This window comes from Sorex fumeus, unplaced genomic scaffold (assembly GCF_029834395.1).
Source record: "Sorex fumeus unplaced genomic scaffold, SorFum_2.1 ptg000098l, whole genome shotgun sequence".
NCBI classification, from domain to species: Eukaryota; Metazoa; Chordata; class Mammalia; order Eulipotyphla; family Soricidae; genus Sorex; species Sorex fumeus.
The window spans coordinates 44,235,883-44,260,997 of record NW_026606155.1 but is presented as its reverse complement, the minus strand read 5'-3'; the positions used below and the strand labels follow the sequence as shown (position 1 = coordinate 44,260,997).

Here is a 25,115-nt window from a genome sequence, read left to right as displayed (position 1 = left end):
GTTTACTTTGTAAAGACTCATTAAAAGCAAGTGCCTAAGGTGATTGAGAAGGGAATGTAGTTGAATTCAAAATGTAAAGACCATTAAGCAAACCATTTTAAAGAGTTTTTACTTTCCATCATCTGGGCTTAATGCTGTCTCCTCAAATGAGTCCTTTTGTTGAATGTCAATGCACACTTAAAGGGTCAAAAGCCGTTTTTGGAGAGCAGAAAGGAGAATGGGAGCAGGGAGACATTTCTTTTTGTTTGGTTATGTTGTTTGTTTGGGGGCCACACCTGGAGATGCTCAGGGGTTAGCCCTGGCTCTGCCCTCAGGAATTATTCCTGGTGAGTGTACTCCTGGTGGAACCATATGGGATGCCAGAATCAAACCCTGGTTGGTCACATGCAAGGCAAACTTCCTACCCACTATACTATCACTCCAGCCCCTGATTTTTATATTCTTAAATTACTTTAGATTTCTTTCATGCTGAATCCCACTAAAGAATCATATAAGTGAAGTGGATTTGCCTAGACAAATTTGGTCCTTGCTTTTGGTGTAGACAGGCTGGAGCGATAGCACAGCGGTAGGGCGTTTGCCTTGCATGCAGTCAACATGACTGACCCGAGTTCGATTCCTCTGCCCCTCTCGGAGAGCCCGGCAAGCTACCGAGAGTATCTCGCCCGCACAGCAGAGCCTGGCAAGCTATCCATGATGCGTTCAATATGCCAAACACAGTAACAACAACAACAACAAAAAAGTCTCCAATGGAGACGTTACTGGGCCTGCTCGAGCAAATCAATGAACAACGGGAGGACAGTGACAGTGTTTGGTGTAGATATAGATGAGATATATAATGAGGTTTCTCTGTTCTGTGGAAGACTCACTTTGACCTTACTAGTTCTATGGATGGGCTGGCTTCCTAGAAAGGACAGATTGGGGTGCACTGAGACGGACTTTGGCGTCTTTATACCCATTTTCTTCGCCAATGCATTCATATGCCCATGTTGGGCCTCAGGTCCAGTCACTTGTAAGGAAAGCAGGAATTATAGGCCAGTGAGGTGCTATCCTTCAAAATTATTGTGTCATTGTGCCTTTATTCAGCCAACATTCAAGTAAAAGGCACTGAGTAAGGGAGGAGAAGAATGGTGAAAAGTACAGAGGAAATATCATGAGGTGAATAGGCATTCTCGGCATGCTCTCCTCCCTCAATCATTTGCTGCTCTACTTAAGTACTTTACAAGAAAATACTGTGCAAAGCTAGAACTCAGGGCAGCCATCAAATGGAACTGGACTTAGGCATAGGTCTTTTTATGAAATACTGGTAACACAAAGTATTCTCATGATACGGCTGCTGGGAGTAAGCCCTGAGCAACTCTGGGTGTATCCACAAAAAAAAATATTGATGTGCCCTGGATTTTATTGTTCTGAAGTATTTCAAACATAGAATAGGAGAAATGCTAAAAAAAAGAAAAAGAATTTAAATATTCATGGAGACATTGAAGTTACGCTATAAAACATGCCAGTTTTGTTTTGAGATCTATATGTACTTTTTTTGCATTATTAATATATAATAATAAATTTGTTGCCTTTATGTGAGATCAAATCAAATCAGGTTTTTTTTTTCATCACATCCTGTAAAAATGTCTCTGGTGCCAGTGATGATACTCCATCAGCCACTCAATAGCTTTCCAGGAATGTTTTTAAACTTATTTTTTTCACTTTAAGACTTTATTTAAGTTTTAAGTATGGCTTAAAATTGAATTTTGAGACTCAGAAAAATCTAAAAAATCTAAAGTAAAAATTTGAAGAAAAAGAACTAAGGCAGATCATGACCATAAACCATTCTACCATATATATTAACCAGAAGTGTCTCTGAGCAAAAGGTGGAGATGATAAAGCCAGTTCTGATGGAGCAGCCCCTCCTGCTTTTGTATCAGTGGACAGGTTCATGGGCTCCCACTTCCTCCACAAGTGTTTCCTGGGATGTGAGGAGTGGACTCTCAGGGTCTCCTGAGTTGAAGGCGGCTCAAGCTCAAAAGTGACCCTTCATGGACTTGCTGGTTGTCTATCAAACTGTTTCCATTTCGTGAGATTTTCAAGTTAAGCTTTCTGGTCACAAAATGTTTTCTTTGTGAAACCCTCAGAGATTTGGTTTCCCTCTTCATCACAATGGCAGGAACACAGAGCTTTCTCATGATTTTTTAATGGGATTCAGCTGCCCAAACTGCAGTGCCTTCAGCTGTACTTTGAAATTCACTGTGTCTCTGCTTTGTTTTTCATCTGTAAATGCTTAGCCTCCTCCCTCTCTCCCTCCCTCTCTCTTTCACTCTTCTCCCCGTTCTCTTTTTCTCCTTCTCTTCCTCCTTTACCCTCTCTCTCCTTCTTTCCATCTCTCTCTCCCTCTCCCCCAACTCGCTATACACACACACACACACACACACACACACACACCACTTTCCACACCACCTACATCACAACCACAAGAGTTCACAAACATAAACTGTATCTTTATGAACATGATCCTCTCAGTAGATTCCCAAAGGAAATGCCACCTTCTCTCAGACAGCCTGGCATGGTCACACATTCTTTAGGAATATATATTGGACACCCTGTCAGCACCAGCTGCTGGCAGCAAGCAGATGTGGCTATGAGCCAAAGCAAGACCAATTTGAGCCCTGTGGTCTGCAATGAGGAAAGAAACAACCAGCAAACTAAAGTTGAAGGGGCGAAGTAGAGGTGAAGGTGGGAGGGAGGAAGGGGAATATGAATAATCCACAAATCCAAGCAGCTCTGATTCTTGCCAAAAGCCCAGGAGTATGGTTCCTGGGAAGAGTGTCAAAGAGCATAGGCCACTGTGCCTGCAAGGACTCAGAAGGATGAGACATGAGAGAAAGTTAGCTTATGTGCCAACATCAAAGAAGGCATATTCTCACTTCCTGCTTCTAGATTTTTCCATATTTCTGATACATAAGCAATTCAGGTAGGAAAAAAAGCAGAGAAGAGTAGCACAGGCACTAGGGAATCTATGTATTTCTTTGTGTGACCATGACTCAAAGAGAAAGAGGCATTATTGAAAGGTACACATTTGAACACTCCACATAACATAGCTTCCCATGGCAGTTCCAATTGACTGAAAATTGCACTTTTATAAGCTAGAGCATGCTTGTCTCTTCACGCAAAATACTTATGAGGGTATTTTTCTCTCCTATAACATTTAACATGTGATCACTTTCTGTCACAGGACTTTTTCCTTTGTTCTTCATGAATAAGGATTCTCCAATACTTGCCTTCATCTCTGCCTTCATGTCCTCCATCTTTTCATTGGCCCTTGGCCTGTTTTCCATGGGCCTGGTTTTCAGAGCTTTCCTTCTCCATCACCTGAACAATCTTCCCTATCCTTACAGTGCTTAAAAGTCTGGATCTGTGCACTCTGAGGGCAGGAACTTGATAATAAAAACTAATGACTCTAGCCATCTTGTCAGGCATGGAGTGTAAATGGCAGATCTTGATGTTTATTCCATCTTTCATTGGCCATGTATATTACTGAGTCTCTTAAGACCTTCCCCTGAGTACTCCATTGAGTGGTTATAAGACTCACATGAAATCATGGCAGAGGAAGCATTATCGTAATAAAATGTGGATCCTTGGCTTGTGCTAGGGTGGGGCTGAACCTCCTTTAGTCATTCTTTCAGCTTGTTTGTGTAACCTCTGGTGAAATATTAATTGTTGCCGAGTGGCATAGGTTTCAGCATGTTATGTTTTCCTTCTTTGGCATTCACAGGACAGGGAGTGATGGGATAGAAAGATGTGTAGGTAAAAAAATTGGGGATCTGATAAGAGATACTTTAGAAGAGAGAATTATTTTCTATTCCAATCTATAAACAATAGCAAAAACAAGAATTTTATAAAACTCCATGGTACAAATATCCAGTAGTTTAGTACTCTGGCCCTTATCACTTGAAATTTCCATATATATACATATTATATATATATTATATGTATATAACACTGTAACTGTCACTATCACTTGAAATTTCCATATATACATATTAATATGGGCTGGAGCGATAGCACAGCAGTAGGGCATTTGCCTTGCACGCAGCCAACATGGCCGGCCCGAGTTCGATTCCTCCGCCCCTCTCAGAGAGCCCGGCAAGCTACCGAGAGTATCTCGCCCGCACGACAGAGCCTGGTAAGCTCCCCGTGATGTATTCGATATGCCAAACACAGTAACAACAAAGTCTCCAATGGAGACGTTACTGGGCCCGCTCGAGCAAATCTATGATCAACGGGAGGGCCTTTACTTTTACATATTAATATATATGGGCTGGAGCAAAAGCACACTGAATAGGGCATTTGCCTTGCATGCAGCCAAACATGGCCGACCCGAGTTCGATTCCTCCCCTCTCAGAGAGTCCAGCAAGCTACCGAGAGTATCTTGCCCGCACGGCAGAGCCTGGCAAGCTACCCATGACATATTCGATATGCCAAACACAGTAACAACAAGTCTCATGATGGGAACGTTACTGGGCCCGCTTGAGCAAAATCGATGAACAACGGGAGGACAGTGACAGTGAAATATATATATATATATATATATATATATATATTAGTTTTGCAGTCACACTCAACTGTGTCAACTGTGCTAAGGGCTTACTCCTGGCTCTGGAGATCAAACCTGGGTCAGTCTCATGCCAAACAAACCTGCTGTACTATGCCAAAAAGCACTGCTGTACTACTTCACTAGACCCTCATTTCCTATTTCATGTCCAGAGACACCATCATCAGGCACATCAAACTGAACTGAAATATTACTAGTACAACTAAATCTCAACATATTTTTTTGCCTCTTACATATGATCTCTATGCTAAACTTACAGATAGTAATTCATATATTCTTGAGAAATTCTTATATGAATAAGTACACAGACAAAACATAAATTGCTCTGGGTTCTGTGGAAATGCAGAGGATGGAACAAGCCAACTATGCAGAAAGCTGAGGCAGATATAACATGTGATATAGGTCTACAAAGATGAATTGAAGAGAAAGAGAGGGCACTAACAAGTAATGAGTTTAGCACATGTGCTATGAAGCAAGCCAACAGGTTCTAATCTGACTGGCATTTTCCAACTGTAAACACTAGGTATTTTTCTAATGCCTCAGTTTGCTCTCCCTTATATTAGATGTAATACCAATAGAGCTTACCACAAGAGTTACCATGAGCAGAAATTAATTATTAATTCAGGCATGTATTTAGGATGAAATAAGGATCCTGTAAGGTGGTTAAATACTAAACAAGTTACAGCAATACTTGTTGCCTTTCTTGTTCTTCACTCAGTCACTAAGCAGAAAGGAGTTTCCTGGAAATCTTGGAGACCTGGTCTCTGAATTTGTGAGACTTATAAAAATGATCTTTATCATTGTTAATAATAAGAAAGTTAAACTTTATATGCCAGGTAGTAGACACTTTGTATTCACAGATTGACTTAATGCCTATACCTAGCTCAAGATTAAAAAATGTGCACTACAATATGATTCTGTTGTTTGCAAGCATAATGATTGAATGTTCGTGCATCTATGTAATGGATACCTCCCTCAAACCTTGTTACGGTGTTGGAATTATCTATATGATATGGAAAAAAATTTTTACCCTGAAGTACCAGTTATAATACCATGAGAATTCAAAGTAAGTGATAAGTAAGTGGTACAAGTAGTGATAAAAAAGAATTACATACAGAGCAATATTTAAAACTTAAAGTGAAAAAAAGCAAAGATCATGGGCTAAAGATATAGCTCAATGGGCTGTGGCATGCTTCGTACACAAGAGGCCTGAGTCTGATCTCTGACACCATAGTCTCCTGAGCAGTACCAGGAGTGAATGACCCTGAACATAGAACTGGAAGTAGCCTAAGAAAAAACAAACAAAAAAGACAAAAGGCAAAAAGATTATGGAGTAGATGAAATCTCATGTATGGGATTTTTTTCATTTTTGTGGAATTTTGTTTTGTTTTGGACCAGACTCAGCAGTCCTTGGAGCTTATAGCCAGCTCTATGTTTGGGGATCATTTCCCAGCAGTGCTTGAGGGGCCATGTAATTCTGAGGATTAAATCCGGACCTCTTTCATACAAAACCTGTGCTCAGTCCATAGAAATATCTCTCTGAAGCTTGTTTTTTTATTTTAATTTTGGTTATTGTTTCTCTGCATGTTCATTGCCTCTAAGCTGTTCATGCCCTTTGTGAATTTCTTTCACCACTCATTTTATACCTACCCTTGAGAACATTTGTGTACTGAAGTCTTTGACATGGGGTAAAGGATCTAGGACTTACTTGTTAGGCTCATGTTTGTTGAGTCATGTTTTCATACCAGACACTGTTCTAAGTATTTTTATATTTATTGTCGACATAGCATTCAAATAATATATTATTATTTATATATTCTATACCAATATATAAATTTATATGTTAAGAAATTTAAATATTTATATATTAATAAATTGAGTAAGAAATAGTTTACATCATTGAACATTGAAGTCATGTTTAATGGCATCAAAGCAGGTTCTGAGAGTCCTTTGCTAGGTGGAACCATTCAAAGGGAGGATCTATTCCAGGGAGTAGTATGAATTCCAGTTGGATGACCTTGAAGGCCAGGCTTAAGAATATGAACATGACTATAGGAAGCGAATAAATTATAGGTTTCCTTGCTTTTTTATAGCTTTATAAAAACCTACCACAGCAAATAGTCTGCCACAAGGTTCACTCTGAAGTGGGAGAGGTGTGTGAAGAGCTAAGAATGATCACTTCTTTGGAGAATACCCTACTAGAGTCAGGGATAGAAATTTGTCTCTATGTACGGGAGAAGGGCCAGAGACAAATACATGGGTAGAGCACTTGCCTTGCTTGCAGCTGACTCCAACTCAATCCCTGACACTGTATTGTCAGGAGCAAACTCAAAGCACAGAGCCAGGGGTAGCTCTTATCACCCCTGGGTATAGCCCAACACTCCCATCCCCTCAAAAAAAATTAGGAAAGAGAGATTTACCTTCCAGTAAATATTCACAGTGGAGTTCTTGTCTCATACATGCTACTGTTTTTTTTTAAAAAGTCATCCAATTTCTACCCTTAGATTCCCATGCTTGAGATTTGGTTAGTATTTGTATTTCACTGCAAAGTGCCCTCAAAATGAAGTACAAATTCCTTGACCTGTGATCGTAAGAACTTTTCATGATATTGCTATGTTTTCCTCTTCACTCTGATCTTACTCCTCTTTTACCATCACCCCAACCATATTGATCTAATCTCTATTCTCAGAAAACAACATGTAGTCTCAAAATAACTTTCTTAGACAACACATAACCACCCTCTCTAACTTCTACAATATTTTACATTTACTTCTAGGGATAACTTCTCATAGAGAATAAACCTGTTGTCCCTACAACATCATGCTGCTAGAACCCTGTTCACTTTAACTTCCTGCATCTAACACATCCTAGCATAGATCTCATGCTCAAAACCAACTTGTCGAAAAGATGAACAAATAAATAAGATGACAGGTGCTTGATCCCCTAGTGCTTCCTCATTATTGAAGCCATATCTCTTTTACTAGAAGATTCTAACTGTCCATCTGACCCTAGATCCTACACGTCAGTTTTATCATTGCTTTCTACATCCCTCTCCAGCTCTAGCATATTCCCTTCCTCATTCACACCCTGACATAGGCGCATATTCACTACCACCAAAACCAATAACAAAACTTGTCTTCTCTCCCTTTCGAATCATCATTCTTTTTCAAAACCCATCTTTACCCTCCAGATAATGTTGCTATTACCTATAGAATTTCCTTTGCTGTCTTAAATCCTAAAATCATATTCAAATGGAAAAAGAGACAGATAAGGGAGACCTAACGTCTGGTTCCTAAAGTACAAGAAAAGTACATATAACTACTGGCTCTGTGTGTGTGTGTGTGTGTGTGTGTGTGTGTGTGTGTGTAATAGCCCAAGCTGGAGATAATCTGGGCAACACATGGAATAAGCAGTATAGAAAGAAATGCATAGCAGCTGCTCATTTTAAAGATCAGGTGCCCTGGATAGGCTATTCCAGATGTAGAGGCTCAGGACTTCTGCTCAGTAGGCTAAACCCGGAAGTCTAGTAATAACAATAATAATGATTTTAGCAGCTTAATTGCTAACACCTAGGAGTACTCTCTAAGTTCCAATCACAGTACTAATCACTTTACATAGATCACTTCAATTATTCCTCACATTGACACTATAATGTAGGAGATCTTGTTGCTCCTAGTCCATAACTTAGGAAACAGAAGCACAAAGAAGCGAAATAGTAGCTTGTGCAAGATCACACAGTAAGTGTTGTAACCAGTATTTGAACCCAAGCACTCTAACATTCAAATACCAAGTGGGAGAGCAGACATCTTTCCCAGTGTGAGGCAGACTCATCTTTCTGTGGCACACTGCAGTACACCTGCACCAATGTCACAGAACCTGCTGTCCACATAAGCGTCTTCCTACATGTCGCAGGCTATGCAGCTTCCTCTTCCCATCCTCTTCCCTTCTGTTTTTTACAGTCTTTATCTTCAAGATCTAGATATTCATCTATTCACTACAATGTATTTATTCAACCAACTTTTTTTTGCTCATCTACCATACCCCTTACCAGAGCATCTCAGATCCTGAAGTTGATCCAGAGTTACAAAAAAATGAGAAATACATTTCTTACCCTCAAACTTCTCTTCATCTAGTGGTAGAATGAAAGGAATAAAATAAGTCCTCTCCCAGAGGTGTTAAAACCGTTCTCTTTCTCCCTTAACTAGAGGAATTTTTGTGTTTTGAAAGCATTTACATTCATAAACTTATGGGTTAAGTATCATCTAAAAATCCTTATGAATTTGGCCAGAGAGATAACTTACTAGATGAAGCACATGCTTTGCGTGCAGGAGGTCCAAGTTTGATTCTTGGTACCACATGTTCCTAACACCCAAAAGCACTGCTGGGAGCAAAGTTGAAGCACTGAACCAGGAATAGCCCCTGAACAGGTGTGACTCCAAAACCGATAGCAAAACACTTAAAGCTAAAACAAAAACAAACCATGCAAAAATATAGAAAATATTTTGAAAATTATAAATCAGTAGATTTTCTGTCTATATCTTTCCTAGGTTAATTTTGTAAGGAAGCAGAGCCAAGTTAAATATCAATTCATTCTCCAGATATTTTGCAAATTCTTACATTTTGTGGTGTCTCCAAGATTCAGAGTCATGAAATGTTCTGTTGAGCAAAACGATCTTTCTTCTGGTCGTTCAGTCCTCTGAGTAAAGACCTACTCATATATCTTGTGAAAATTTTATTCTTTAATAAATACATTTTCCTATAATTTTTCTTCATATTTCATTCTAGCTTCTTGAAAATTACTTTTTAAATTAAATGTGTGAGACTTAACCATCTATACAAGTGTAGCATGAAAATAATTTTATCCTCCAACACAGGAAGTAGCAAATTATTTTATGGTACTACATCAGGTGAAAAACTGAAAAAGAAATTTTTTTCCCATTGAGTATAAGTCCCAGCTGGGTGTGTTTGTTCCATTTTGGGACATGAGTGCTTATGTTAGTAGACTACCAGAGCTGCTTTACAGCAGAAGCTATGTTATTTATTTATCTGACCCATGCACCCAGAATTGGGCTCAATAAATATTTATGAATATGTTATGCATACTGATCAAAGCAGAAGTGTGTGTCACTCTGATGGTTTGTCATATTCCCCAGTGGTCTGGAGAATAGGGCATTAAAGTTTGTTTTAATTTTGCATGAGACTTTTTTTAGAAGAGGGAAGAATTATTTTGTTTTGCTTTTGAGATGATCCAAAAAAATTATTATACTGCAGCATAGGCCAGGCTAAAATCAATGACTTCATTCATCAAATAATTTAGCCTCTGTTCATTGTTCATTCCATTTGATGAAGAAAGTCATTAGTGATCTTATCTTTCTGATCTTAAGTGGTCTACACTTAAGAAAACATTTGACACAAAAGTTTGAAGTTTTGCTACATTTTTTGCTCAGGAATGAAAACTAGACCTTAATGTTACCTCAGAATTCACATCTCTCCTAGAGGCTATCCCAAAAGCCGTGGAAGCTTTTTTTTTAATTGATTGAAGTACTATGATTTATTACATTGTTAATGATGGTTTCCCATGTGTGTAATTCCATCTTGGAAGCCTGAAGCCTTTTCTTCCCCCATACTGCTGCTGAAGTACATGTCAGTCCAATCACTTATGAGATCAACATAAGAAAGTTGCTTATAAAGCCAGGCTTGGTTTAAAAATGTAATAGAAAAGGTTATCTCCCCTTCAGTGGAATGTAATATTGGACGTCACCACTCTCTTCCTCTCCAACTTAGCATTAGCATTTAGTTTGAGATAAAAAGTTAAAGCTATGAGAAATGTTTCTTTCAGAGTTCTTAAGGGAATGTGATTGCTTAATAAGAAATTTGTATGATTTAGCATTTATGAAACACCCTTTCAGTATATTAATGAGATGATTCAAGGTAAAATAAACACACTTCACCTTGATCATATTTAGAACTCACGATAAAATGGTGCAAAAAGATATGTTGATAAAAATAAACAGTATTTTTTAATCATTTCCACATATATTTTTCACTCTCTTCCCTTCCTTGTAATAACTTCTCAATATAATATAATGGTGTTTATGCATAGTTTTAAGAGGGTTTTTGTTTTATTATATATTGAATTATATAGCATCAGTAAATCTATTAGACGTTCCTGTTCCTAACTCTTACAATTTGGTTATAAAGATTCAGAAAGTGGCTGTAAGTGCTTTATTATTTGTTAGTTTACTCCATAAACTTCTTTATTTGCCAAACCAAGATGTTGAATGTTGTGGTATATCACATAGGCCTCACTGACTGTCTCCTGGTGTTCTTTTGAAAAAAGCTATGATTTTTCTTTGCCACCCAGCACCAGTGCTCTGTGATTTACCCTGTCATCCTCAGGTTCATGGGGGACCATTGCTTTAACCTTCACTCATGACCCCTATTGAAATAGTAACAAACAGAACATTCTCAATCCAAAACAGATTCCTAGATTTTCAAATTAGGCATTTGGTGGGAAAGACAAGCATCTGAGAATTATTTTTAAAAAATAACGTGCAGGGATGGAGAGATAGTACATGAGTTAAGGCGTTTACCTTCCATTCCATCAAACTCAGTTTAATTCCTGACACTTCATATAGCCCTTGAAGACAGCTGGGTGCAAGCTGGAGGTCTCTGGATGCTACCTAAGTGGTTCCCAGGTAACTATTGGCACCACAGGGCATGAGTGAACTGTGTCCTTGGTGCCTTGCATTGAAGCATCTACCCTTTTGACTGGGTATCATCGGAAAGTGTCCCTGGACCTCCTGAACTTCACTAGGGAAAAATAAGGTATTAAGGGAGGGTAGAGGGGAATTAAGCTTGTCAAATACTCAAGAGTCATAGATTTAAGTTTCTTGCTCATGTATTGCTTCTTTATCTTTTGAACTATCATAATAAATAAATGTGATTCTCTTTTTGAAAAAATTGGGAGAAGAACAACAAGTGAAAAAAATATATCTACTATCCAGTCTGAGAGTAAATGGTTAGATACTGCCTATAAACCAACTCACTAAAAAAATTAAAAATGTTCATAGACATAGAAGTAATGTTAGATACATTTTAAGTGTCCTGTGAATTGTTACTTGATTGTACAACAAAAATTATTAATATAAATAGAGGTGCCAAAAAGCTACCCACTGATGAAATATCTTTTAGGATCTTCAGGATTAGGACCAAAATAGAATTTATAATTCTCCCATTTCAGTTAAGTCCAATTTAAATGGAAGGTCTTCCATCTCACAAAGCTATTACTTCCCCAGCCTGCTCTCAACCCCATATTTCAAATACAACTATCTATTCTTCTTATGGCTCTCAAATAAAGAAGTGCCAAGTAATCTAAGATGTACAGAACTAAATGGATGAACATAGAGATGCTCACAGAGATTCTGGAAGCCTTGAGAACCAGAATCAGAACTCAGAGAAAACCAAGAAAATCTCAGTCCAACTACTAGTCATGACAATTGGTGACTTGAATACAGCTACCTCTGGGGATTCTACCATTGCCTCTCAACAGTAGATCTCCTACCCAAAGATGACCCCTACAATGTTGAGGCCCCTATATGATACTTCTGTATAAACATCATGCTGGAAATGAAGCTTCTGGCACCTCTAAATCTTTTCTTAATCCTTATAATATTATTATTCTTATTTTATTAATGAGAAAAGCAAGGATCCCAGTCCATTCAAAATGTCTGAGACCAGGTGGCTTAAGCAATAGGCATTTATTTCTCCATGGTTCTAGAGGTTAAAACAACCCAGAACATCAAGGTGCCCTTAGGCCTGCTTCCTGGTCTGCCATTTGCCACTTCCTGGCTGTGTCCTCACAAGGCAGAAGAGGTTTGGCTTTGTCTTATGGGTGTCCATCCCTGCATAGGTTTCTTCTCATGTTCTTATCTAAATCTTAATTACCTTCAGGATATCATCACCTTGAGAGCTAGGGCTTCAACGATATTTTTTGTTTTATATTTTGATTTATGGTGAGAACAAAAACATTCCATCTATAGCATCAAGTATTAGGAATGTAAAATTAATTGCAAAAGATTATATAGGATTCTAGAATTTTGCTTCATGGATGGTTTTATAGCGCTTCTATGTATCATACTCTGGTTTTTATTGTTCATGATTTAGTCTTATTTTTATGACAGTTTTTTATGTTTTATCTTTTTTTCTGAAAAGTTCACAATGATTTATTACATTCAATATCCCAACACCAATCCCACCACCATTATTTTTAATTTTCCCAACACCACCCAAGCCTGCCCCAATAGCAGGCCCTAAATAATATATTTTATAGTACTTGTTATGAATAATTTTCTAAAAATTATCAAAAAAGTTTTCCTTAGAAGATAGTGTGTGAAGATTGTTGTATCTCACCCTGGAGCTATTAGGCCCTTGTATAAGAAATTACTGACATGTTGTATCAGGTTAAATCTTGTGTGTTAATATTTTCTTAATCGAGATTGATTACCTTCTACTTTACATTCCATTCAATGTGGTATGCTACTCCTGATATATCAGTGGTGTAGAGTATGAGATATTGCATGAATGTGCACTTCAGGAATCCTAAAATTTTGAGAGTGATACAGACGGAGTTAAATTTTTAACTGGATGGTAACTTTGGGGTCCAGAAACATTTCTGCAGCTTTCTGATTTCTTTCGAGATTTATCTATGGGTCTCTGGATCATGGCAGGTTAATGAGCTTCTATGGCACCAGAGGCAGATCATGGGTGTGACTGCCAGGCTCCTGGAATAACAGGGGGAAGGTAGAGGTTGCCCATCCCTTACTCTGTGAGAGCCTGGAGATTTCTGTTACAAAATTCATACACCTTCAGTTTTCAACAGATTCATTTCTGGATGAGGCTTTCCCAAGTCTGTGGAGTCCGGCCATAAGCATGATGGCAATTGGGTTCTGGATATTTTTGGCCACCAGGGCTCAGTTTGTGCAGGTGGAGGGCTCACTGCCCTGCTCTGGGGTGCCCAGGATACAAGATTCAGCCTGGCACAGGGATTGAAGACGTCTCTGCAGCTTGCTGATCTCTTGACAGTTTTTTCTAATGAAAATTTACAAGAAATTCCTAAAGCACATGAAAGCTGAGTTACTCAGCTTAATGAAGACTAAACAAGAAGAGAACCCCATCTTCTTGACCTCACACTTTTTATTTCCAACACATTATAATTAAAAAATGACCATAAAATGACCACAGAAAACACAAGTGAATTCAGAAAACTATTGTTGTTGCCTCTGTAAGAGAACTCAAGCATTCTTCTATTTTCTGTCACTAGCCCTCTAGCAAAGTCTCAAGGCAAGAGAAAAATTTGATTTTATTTATTTGGGACATGGGAGGTACCAGGGTGAACCACACCCAGGGATGCTTGAGGCTTACTCCTGGCTCTGTGTTCAGGGATCACTCCTGGTAGTATTCATATGTGATGCCAAACATTGAACCTAGTATCTTTGCCTCTATCTTTCTAGCCCCTAGCTCTGAATTTAAATAGGGAATTGATTATTTATGCTCAAATTTGTCCATGGACAACATAGCATTTTCAAAACATGTTCCCCAGAACACTAGTTCATAAACTTATTAATAAATAACAAAACTTTGAAGGTTTTTCATGTTGAATTGTCCCTCTTAGCTAGATATATGGAAAAGGGTAGAGGCATAATTTTTTTTCAGTGTATCTCACTTACAAGGAAGAACTCTTGGAGAATATTCTTACCATCTGAGGAAGAGGTATAGTATCTAGAATTCTCCAAATATTTGAACAGAGTGTTATTTTACAAGTTGCATTTCTCAGGGAAGTCTTTGAATTTTATAGTTCTGTTTTGTCTTTAAAACTTTGCCAGCTAGTTGACTATTCATGGAAACAGAAGAAGTTGGCACTTATTTTTCTTTCAAAAATTCTTGTAAAACTTGTAAATCCACAAAAAAATGCTAAGTTCATTTTGATAAGATAGAATTCAGGGCCCCTCCTATATGAAGGATCTGCCTGATCAAGCAGTATTTCTTGGTTAGGAAGAGGATAGACAGGCTGTGTAGTTCAGAGGCACTCAGAAAAAATCTTCCCTCAGTCGAGTATTCTCAAGACAGTAACAATAGTAATTACAACTCTAATTAAAAGAGGTCTATAACGTTCAATTACGAAAGGTAATAAGGTAAAGGGAAATTTGCTTTCAGACTTTTTTTACATCTTGGTGATTATATATTTTAACCCTCAAGGGAAATAGAAATATTACCAAGATCAGATCTGAATGCAGGAGGTAACCAAAATTTTGGAGGAGAAATGATTTAGTCAGAAGTAAGGCATCAGGCTCCCCCGGGCAATCTGTTCTGAGTGACCAGCCCAGACTTGCCATTTTACTGTGTGAAGGCCAATGTACAGCTGATTTATAAATGTCTCACAGTTACCTTATTGCTTTTTGCATCAAATGAAACCTACTCACCTTGGAATCTAATCCCTTTCTCAAGTGAATCATTACTCCACCAATTCATTTCTCATCTTAGATAAGTCACTTAATCAATTCCCACCTAGGGTTTTTATTTTTCATAACCTAGCTGCTCAGTCAATATTAGGGTTGTGAGAATCAATAATTTTGATCAGGATCAAGACCAGCTCACTCTGCACCTGTGTGTAAATTTAAACAGGCACCCCTCTGGAAGTATAGACCATGCAGATTCAGGCATGACTGGAGACCTAGGCTAGAACTTAGCTCCATGCACTAGTACCTGGCACAACCTTCCCAACTACAAACATGGATCTATAGAAATCCATAGAACTCAAAAATGCTTTTGTCAGATAATGTAATGAGTGCTTAGGGCAGGACCACATAATTTAGGGTTTCTTTACTGGCTCTGCTTTAAATATGTAATACCTAGAAAACCTCAGTGACCTTTCCAATCTCCTGTGTTCTCATAGCCAAGATGAGGTTGACAGAAACAACCATTTGAAGATTTAGTGAGCCATGCCTAAAAAGTACCCAGAAATCATTAAGTTTTCAGTGAATGTCACTTATCACTTTAATTTGTGGGGGAAACATCCGAAAGAACAAAAGCAACCTGTGTTGGCGTGGATGTGGCGAGAAAAGAATCCTCCTTCACTGCTGATGGGAATGCCGATTATTTCAGCCCTTTTGGAAAACAGTATGGACGATTGTCAAAAAATTAGAAATTAAGCTCCCATTTGACCCAGCAATAACTCCTGGGAATATATCCCAGAGGGGCAAAAAAGTATAGTTGAAGTGACATCTGCACTTGTTTGTTCATTGCAGCACTGTTTACAATAGCCAGAATCTGGAAAAAACCTGAGTGCCCAAGAACAGATGACTGGTTAAAGAAACTTTGGTACATCTACACAATGGAGTACTATGTAGCTGTTAGAAAAGATGAAGTCATGAAATTTATATACAAGTGGCACTACATGGAAAGTATCATGTTAAGCGAAATGATTCAGAAAGAGCGGGATAGACATAGAAAGATTGCATTCATCTGGGGAACATAAAGTAACAAAATAGGAGACTAACACCCAAGAGTGGCCGAGATTAGTACCAGGAATTTTGCTCCATGGTTTGGAGGCCAGCCGCACATGCTAGGGGAAAAGGGAGCCCAGATAGAGATCACAGATCACAGATCATCCTGTTATTCGTCAATTGCCTGGAGCAGGCCCCAGTAATGTCTCCTTCATCCTAGCCCTAAGATTATATTCAAGGCTCTTTAGGACAATGAGACCCATCATTGTTACTGGTATTTGGCATATTGGGTACGCCACGGGGAGTTTGCCAGACTCTGCCATGTGGGCAGGCTACATTCGGTAGCCTGCCAGTTTGTCAAAGTAGGAATGAGATGTCATAATAAGATGTCATAATAAGAACCCAGTCTCCTGCCCCCGCGCCTGGCTATTCTTCGCCGGGCCCCTTGGAGGGGAGCGGGTTGAGCTTTCCTCCCCGCCCTGGCCAGGGCCCCGGCAGCCGAAGACCTCCAGGACCAGCCACCACCATGCTGAGACCACTCTCCGCACACCTGAAGGTACCGGCAGAGGGACAAAGCCACGTGGGTTCCGGGGCCGAGATCTACAAGCCTACCCGGATTAGAGTTGAGCATCCTCCACCCAGCTCCTCCAAATTCCAGTTAGGCGGGGGTCACACCCACCAACTGGCCCCCTGGCGCCGTGTAATCCCATCAGCGGCCAAGACTCTGAGACTATAAAAACCAGCTCCCAGAGGAGAAGAGCGCAGTCTCCTGCCCCCGCGCCTGGCTATTCCTCGCCGGGCCCCTTGGAGGGGAGCGGGTTGAGCTTTCCTCCCCGCCCTGGCCAGGGGCCCAGCAGCCGAAGACCTCCAGGACCAGCCACCACCATGCTGAGACCACTCTCCGCACACCTGAAGGTACCGGCAGAGGGACAAAACCCAGATAGAGAAAGGAGCACCAAATAAAGGGTGTTGGGAGGATCCTCCCAGGATGGAAGAAGCATGCTGAAAGTAGACTATAGACCAAACATTATTGCCACTCAATGCCGCTCTTGAAAACAACACCCAAAAGGAGAGAGAGAGAACAAAAGGAAATGCCCTGCCACAGAGGCAGGGTGAGATGGGGGGAATAGGAGGTGGGAGGAATACTGGGACCCGTGGTGGTGGAAAATGGGCACTGGAGGAGGGATGGGTATTTGATCATTGTATAATTGAAACCCAAGAACAAAAATTTGTAAGTCTACAACTGTACCTCATGGTGTTTCACTAATAAAAATTTAAAAAATGGATTGGGGGCACTATGGCCATTTTACTAACATGGATCCTATGTTCCAGCCAAGTTAATAACCTTCTCAATTAACAACATATATTGACCAACCTCTGTGCTTTTTCCCTCCAATAATCACTAGCAAACAGTTCACTCTTTGCCAAACCATAGTTACCATCTTATCATTGCCCTGGAATTTTCCCAATTACATAACCTAAATGACACTATTACTGCAGAATACTCAATATAACCTAACACAATGCTAAGTTAAAATAAAAAGCTAGGGCCTGAAGGAATAGCACAGTAGCTTAGGACATCTGCTTTGTAAGCCTCAGGTGACATGTTCAGTAGGAACTGAATGTGCAAATCAAGATCGTTGTCAGCTTTGCTGTTTGAGTCTAGCAGCTCTGCTGTCTGTGAATCATGAAGCTGCAAACAATTTCATGCTGCACTGCAGCAGGTGAGAGTACTGCACCAGAGAGGGGCGACTTTTGGTGAGCACTGCAGCTAAAAGATATGTGAGCATTGTGGCTAGGAAGTACACCCACAAGTGAACATGGGTTTGAGAACAACAGTAACCCCACTGTGCCAGAATGTGCACAAACACATATGCCAGAACCACCATAAGTAGCCCCCTCAGCAGACTCTGAGACTGACTGCATGAGCCCCAGTGAACTTCTCCCAAAAGGTGTGAGCACCACAGCCAGGAGAATCTGTGCAACCCTGGCAATAGTAACTGAGGCAAGTGAGAGGAATTACAGGAAAAATCCAAGACATAACACTTTTTATGAATGACCTCAACTTTGCAAATTGATAATCTTTTTTAAAATCTAGGGCTGCCCAGTCTTTGTACATGCTTGACATATATCCTTTTCAGTTACTTTAGAATAGTTAAAGAATGCATGTCTACTAACAATGAAGTTTAAATTTTAGAGACCCCAAAGTATTAACTGTGATGAATTGCATAAAGTAAAACTTCACTGCTAAGAATTAGGACCAGAAATCACAATGGAGATGAGTCCACATCATGACCTGTAGCCAGTCATATCACTTTTTTCCAAGTCTATCTGTTCTTGGGCACACAGACATGGCTCACATATTCTTGGAATCATTGTGGTTGTGTTCCCTCTTTATCTCCCAGTGATAAACCCATATGTTGTTTCTAAGAAAATGAATCACTCAAAGAGGAAATGGGTCAACAATGATGAAAGTGCAGAAGATAAATAAAAAACGATAATGTTGGAAGTGAAATTGATATGAATAGAGTTATAGACACAGTCTTTGCCCCTGGGATGTGGACACCATGTCATTTGGAAGTCTGAGACAGGGAGCCAGAGGAACTCAGGAAAGGCAAGACTAACATAAAAGAGAAAAGTGGTTGTGATAAAAAGAATGGAAATGTTCCAGAGGATGGAAGTTTGGCAAAAACAAGTAAACAGACAGAACTTCACATGAAAATAACCTTACTTCATTGAAAGTGCAAAGGATAAAATGCTGGAAGTTGACCCAGAGTTAGAAAGGAATAAAACCATTTGCCAAGACATAGAAAAAAACAGCTTGCCCTGTGTCATAACCTTTGCAACCAAATAGACAGGCTCCATTCCTGCTACTTTGGTTAAGCTTTCTTACAAAGATATTTCTTACTTACAAAGAGATTTTCATTTTTAATGTTGATAATATTTTAAATTACAGAGTACTATAAATAAACTTTACTATTTTCTATTTCCCTATAGATTTATGATGAACAGTAAGAGAGTTTTTAATGATTTGGCAAAAAAAAATTAACCAACAGAAGCATATTAGAAGATTTTTAAACACATTTCCTTATTTAATTTTTTAATGTAGGAGTACTGATATTTATTCAGCCATTGATTAAGCTGATTGAATTAGGCATGAATTCCACATTACTTTTTCTTTTTTTTTTTATGAATTACTGTGAGATACAGTTACAAATCCTTCATGTTCGAGATTCAGCCATACAATGATCGAACACCCATCCACCAGTGAACACTTTCCACCACCAGTGTCCCCAGGATATCCCCCCACCCCATCTCAGTCCTCACCCTGCCTCCATGGCAGGCAATTTCCCCAATACTCTCTCTCTACTTTTGGACATTATGTTTTGCTCAAATTTTCCCACCACCAATCAAGCCTGCCAGCCAGAGACAGATACTAGATAATTTATTATCCCTTATTCATTTTGAATATCATGGGTGCTGCAGCCGTGCACTTCTGGAATCCTAGATTGTAAGTGGTTGGGTCCGGAGACATTTCTGTAGGGCACTAATCCATTTTGGGATTCAACTGGGTGTCTCTGGACCAGGGCTGTTGGTAGACTAAAATGGTGCTCGAAGGCACATTGTGGGTGTGACAGTCAGGCCGAAGAGCAGGCGGGGAGCTGGGTAAGGCCAACCCAGCACTTCTGCTACCATGTGGCATGGAGATTTGGTCCTGGAACCCGCATACCTGGGCCTTGCTTATGGAAGCTCTAGGTTGCCGGAATTCCATCTGGAGTAGGTGGGAAGACTGCACTTGCTGCATCTGGGGTGTCCCACTGAAATTGGCTCAGTATGTGTCCCAGAGAGATCTCCAGCTCTGTGGTGTCTTCTGGGACTCGCTGCTGTGTCTCTGATTTTTGATGTATTTTGAGATTTATTTATGGGTCTCTGAAGCAAGGCCAGTAATAGAGTTACAGGGTAGCACTGGAGTTGGTTTGTGGGGGTGACTGCCAATGCTTCAATGTATTGGGGAGTGAGGGAAGTTAGCCCACACTAACTCCGTGATAGCCTGGCCATTTAATTTCTTGGTAAACTTGGTCCCAAGTTGTTGGGGTCCAGCCAAAGGCACAGAGGCAATTTTAGGGTGTCAGAAAGCCTGAAGGCACCATCAGGCTGCTGATATACTCGCCCTGCAGGTACAGGTTGACCTGTTGGCAGCACCAAACCCCCTCATTATTTAATTTTATGCATTCTACTCACTTAATGAAAAGGAAAACTTTTCTTCCTTAAACTACACAACAGTAGAAAATCTTAATGGCTGTATTTTGGTTTTCCATAGTAACTGTAATTAAATCTTCCAGTCTTGACACATTTGTTTGGATTATAACAAATACGGTTACATTTTTGTCTAAGTATATGAAAGTAACTATAGAAAACACAAGTTATATTTCTTAAATGTTGCTCATAAAAAATAACAAAATAAAATAACAAAATAACAAAAAAAACAAAATAACAAAATGAGCCAGAGAGATAACAGTGGGTAGGGCAGTTACCTTGCATTCAGCTGACCTGGGTTTGATCCCCAGTATCCCATTTGGTCCATTTAGCTAGACAGGATTTATCCCTGAGTGCAGAGCATCCAGAAATAATGCCCAAGCACTCACCACCAACTGTGACCTAAAAAAACAAAAATAGGTGCTGAGAAGATAGTACAGGGGTTAAGGTACTTCTCTCACATGCAACTGACCCCAGTTTGATTATTGAAATTGCATATGGTTCACCAAGCAATGCCAGGAGTGATCCCTGAGCACAGAGTCCGGAGTAAGCCCTGAGCACAATCAGATGTGGCCTAAAACACAAAATAGAAAAGATATTAAATGTAAAATATTTCATAAATAATTTTTTCTAACTTATTTGTTTTTGTTGTTAAGATGGATAATGTGGAATGAAAGATGAAATCTGTGCATTCATCCATTCATAATCTGTCTCTTTCACTGGCATTAACTCTTTAAGAACTGTTGGTTTGGTTCTAGATACCTAACGTAAGTGAGAAGGGTCCTGAATTGTTCTGGAAACTAAAGAGAGTTTGTAGATATTTCAGCCTCAATCAGATGGGCTGGTCACGTAATGAGATTTAGAGACGACTGCTGGACTAGAGCCGTTACCAACTGGATTCCACGGGACGTCAAAAGACCGTGTGGCCGCCCACCTACCAGATGATCAGACTTCTTCATCAAGATCATAAATGATAGGTTTGAGGCTCTTCATGTTCCTAGAACGAACAGAAGTCATTGGGCTACACTAGCATGCAACAGGGACAAATGGAGATGTTACTGGCGCCCGCTCAAGCAAATCAACAATTAACAATTAACAGTAAGTCAAGTGATCAAGTGTGATCAGCCTCAATGTCCTCATTCTCAAGTTGTCCCTAGAGTCCAGGTATATCAGTGAACTGGATTTTAGAAAGAAGGAGAAGAATGGATCACAAGAAATGTGATTAATGAGTTCTCAAAGACTAATCTTGACAAAGCTATGTCACTCCCCTTACTGAGTACCAGAATTCTACCATTTAGAGTGGTAGAATTTTAAACTAAGGCATTTTTTGCCAAAAGAGACTTTGGAATTCACCATCACCCCCCCCCCCCCAACAGCATGTATTGTTGTTAGTGCCCAATTTTTCTGGTTAGTTTATAAAATCTAATTTAATTTTTATAAAGTTGTTTATAAAAAATAGTTTCAATTTCTCTAAGCATGGGACTAGGGAATAGGGTTCTCTGTAATAATGAAACATGAGACTGGCAAATGTTGCTTATGCCTAAAATTTTGCTTCCAAAGTGAATAGAAATATGCACATGTCTATAATAGTGTACAAGTTCATCCTTGGAATAAAATAACAACAAAAGAAATAGAGTATTAGAAAGGAGAACATAAGATGAACCTTCATAGTAGCAAATCCAGCTGCATCTACCAAACAAAGGAAGGCATTCTTTTCATAAAAAAAAAAAAGGCTATCAATCAGGATGAATTTAAAATAATATTGTAGATCAGTTGAATACAATTGAATAGAAATTCGTGGTTTTTCTATTTGACTTAGGCCATATCTAATTAAAATGTTTCAATAAACAGTGTAGAGTGTCAGTCAATTATAGGCCTTCACCATTGTGCTTTTATTTTCAAACTATCATAGTGCCAATAATTAGTTAATAACATTTGAATAGAAATAGAATATCCCAAATTTTGGGTTTTAATCCCCCCTTTTCTTTAACATTTTCAGGGATGGATAGTTTGGTTGTGCGTATAAAAAATGTTTTACTTCTACTGGTGTTGAAATCTTTTTTTTTTTTCTTTTGGTAGCTGTCCTGTAGCACTGTCCTGTCCTCCCAGTGTTCCTCAATTTACTTGAGCAGGCCCAGTAATGTCTCCATTGTGAAACTTGTTGTTTCTGTGTTTGGCATACCAAATAAATCCGGGTTGCTTACCGGGCTCTCTGTGAGGGGCAGAGGAATCAAACCCTGGTCGGCCGGGACAAGGCCTGGGATTAAGAGTTGCCCGTTACATTGTGCTCTTGTGTCACAGTAAAGCTCACCAAAACTTCACACAAGATGGTGTTTGTATGTGTGTACGTGTGTGTGTGTGTGTGTGTGTGTGTGTGTGTGTGTGTGTGTGATTCCAAAGGGAATTGGATGCATTGCCAAAATCAAGAATTCTTATGTTGTTGACTTCAGGGAATATTTGCGAACAGTTTAAATCTGGGGTTGGGCGGTGACTTAAACTCTATTTTAGGGATTTGTTATTGTTAGTGTTGTTGTTTGTGATACATGGATCAAACCCAGATTCCTTGCTGTAAGGAAAATGCTCTATGGCCACGTCTATGGGCTCTTAAACTTACTTTAACTCGTACTAATTGTATAAAATTCTGTCAGATGTTCAGATCATAACTTCTGTGTGTGCTCTTCTTTCTGCCTGATTTCTTCTCCCAATGGTTATATGAAAATTAGGGGATTGAAGCTCCTTAATAAGTTATCTGTACAGAAAAAGGAATGGGATATATGAATACTGATTTTTGAGGCCACTACTTCTTACAAGGATGGATTGTTTTGCATTTTGAGTGTTGTGGTCTGGGTAATATTAATTCCCAAAGTTCATAGTTAAGCAGTGGGGTTCTGTGGTCCATGAACACTACTTGCTATGTGGACATGTTTGTGGCTGAGAGTCACCCTGTATAAAGTCTGCCACCCCAGGTCAAAAGTTTAAGGGCTCAGTAAAGGTTGTGGTAGAGAGATGCTGGACAGAAACACTGTCCTTCACAATCAGAGAATGCAGAGAAGCAGTGGAATGTCCAGCTCACTCCAGTGCCTTACATATCTGCACAGGGGTCCCCAGAACTGCTGCATTCTTGTAGGTCTATACACTACACTGATGTATTCCTCCTCAACAGACATACTTATATGTGAACACTTCCCTGATAAATGCACATTTAATATACAGCATGAGCTTATTTACAATATGTAAACAGAGGGTAAAATATGTAAAAGTGAAGGCATTTTTCCTATAACGTGCATGTTAATTCATGGAATGCAGTAAATGCTGGCATGTAATAAATCCCACAGCAGAGACTGTCTATTGCGTGCCAGGCCATGAGCTAGTGTTGTAGGGGCACAGAGAAATATGCATCATACCTCAGAGTTCTCTATTACATTTTATAAGACCAAAGGTTATATAAATTATTAGATGACAGGGCAAAACAAACTCACTGCACACAGGATAGCTCACATGCTTTGCTGGCACACAATTAGGAGATGACTCTATCTGCAGGCAGTCAGGAGAAGTGCTTGTACAGAAAATTAAATAGAAGGTTGTACGTGCAAAAGGGAGCAGCCCCTCTAATACCTCTACAAGGGTTATCTCTGCCACTGCCTAATGGAACCTGTGTTCCAGTTTGCTCATCTATCAAATGGGGATGATAAAAGTGAGTCTCAAAAGGCTTCTTTAGGATCATGGAAGGTAATGTGTGGGGAAAACCTGGAGGGACCCCAAGAGCTGCCTCCCCCCACAACCTCCCACTCCCCACCCCTGCAGATGATTCAATGATTTAAAGCAGAAGACCTGGAGCAGAAGACCCCAAATCCCAGTACCACCCTCAATCCCTCAGACCATGATGACAGCTCTCCTGTAAATACCCCTTCAAGAAAGGACAAAAAGATAGGGAAGACTGCTGAGTCTTAGAAAGGGGCAGTGCATCAAGTCCTGCAAGACAAGCATCTAGTCCTGGTGCAGAGCAAGTGCTGAGGGTATTCTAATCTTCCCACGTGGTCTGAAATAAAGGGAAAGACAAAAAGAAAAAGAGGAGAGAATAATAAAGAAGTAGACAGGGCTGGATCAAGTCCAAAGGGCTGCCTTGCATACCAAGCCAGACTCAATACCAAGCACCTCATATTGTCTCTCAAACTCTATCAACTCTATCAAGAATGATATGAGTACTGAGCCAGGAATAATCCCTGACCACAGCTGGGAGTGCCCCTTACCATCAAAAAAAAAAGAATTAGACCATTGCTTGATACACAGTAAGTATTCCATAAATACCAGATCAGAAAGAACCAAAGGAATCCAGAACCAGAAAAAGCCAAAGATTATTCTCCTTGCTGCAGGCAAGGTCACTCAGAGTTTTGCATGATTACAGAGGGATGAGGCTGATTTACCCAGCCACCACCCCTTTAAGCCTGAGGTAATTTTGGAAACTAACGTGGGAAGAGAGGGAGAGCAGGTATGAAAATGGCTCTGAAAACAGGTGGACGCTTCCTTTCCCTGTGTGGTTAATACTGATATGGAATTTGAAGAATGGGATGGAAACCTCCTTCACTCCCTATGTGTGGGAAATTTGAATTTTCATCATATCTCTTTTGTGCCTTCTTTGACAAATGAAAGATTAAAAGAGAAAGTCTGTGTGTGACAGAGCAAGAGGGGGTGTGGAGAGAGAGAGAGAGAGAGAGAGAGAGAGAGAGAGAGAGAGAGAGAGAGAGAGAGAG

At 39.7% G+C, this 25,115-nt stretch overlaps 1 non-coding gene across 1 annotated transcript; it reads left to right on the top strand.

The window, feature by feature from the left end:
• The first annotated feature begins 5,514 nt into the window (after positions 1 to 5,514).
• On the top strand, positions 5,515 to 5,616 carry LOC130042267 (small nucleolar RNA U13). The gene has a single exon (XR_008795200.1). It is a non-coding gene; the product is annotated as a small nucleolar RNA U13 (small nucleolar RNA).
• Positions 5,617 to 25,115: the final 19,499 nt, after the last annotated feature.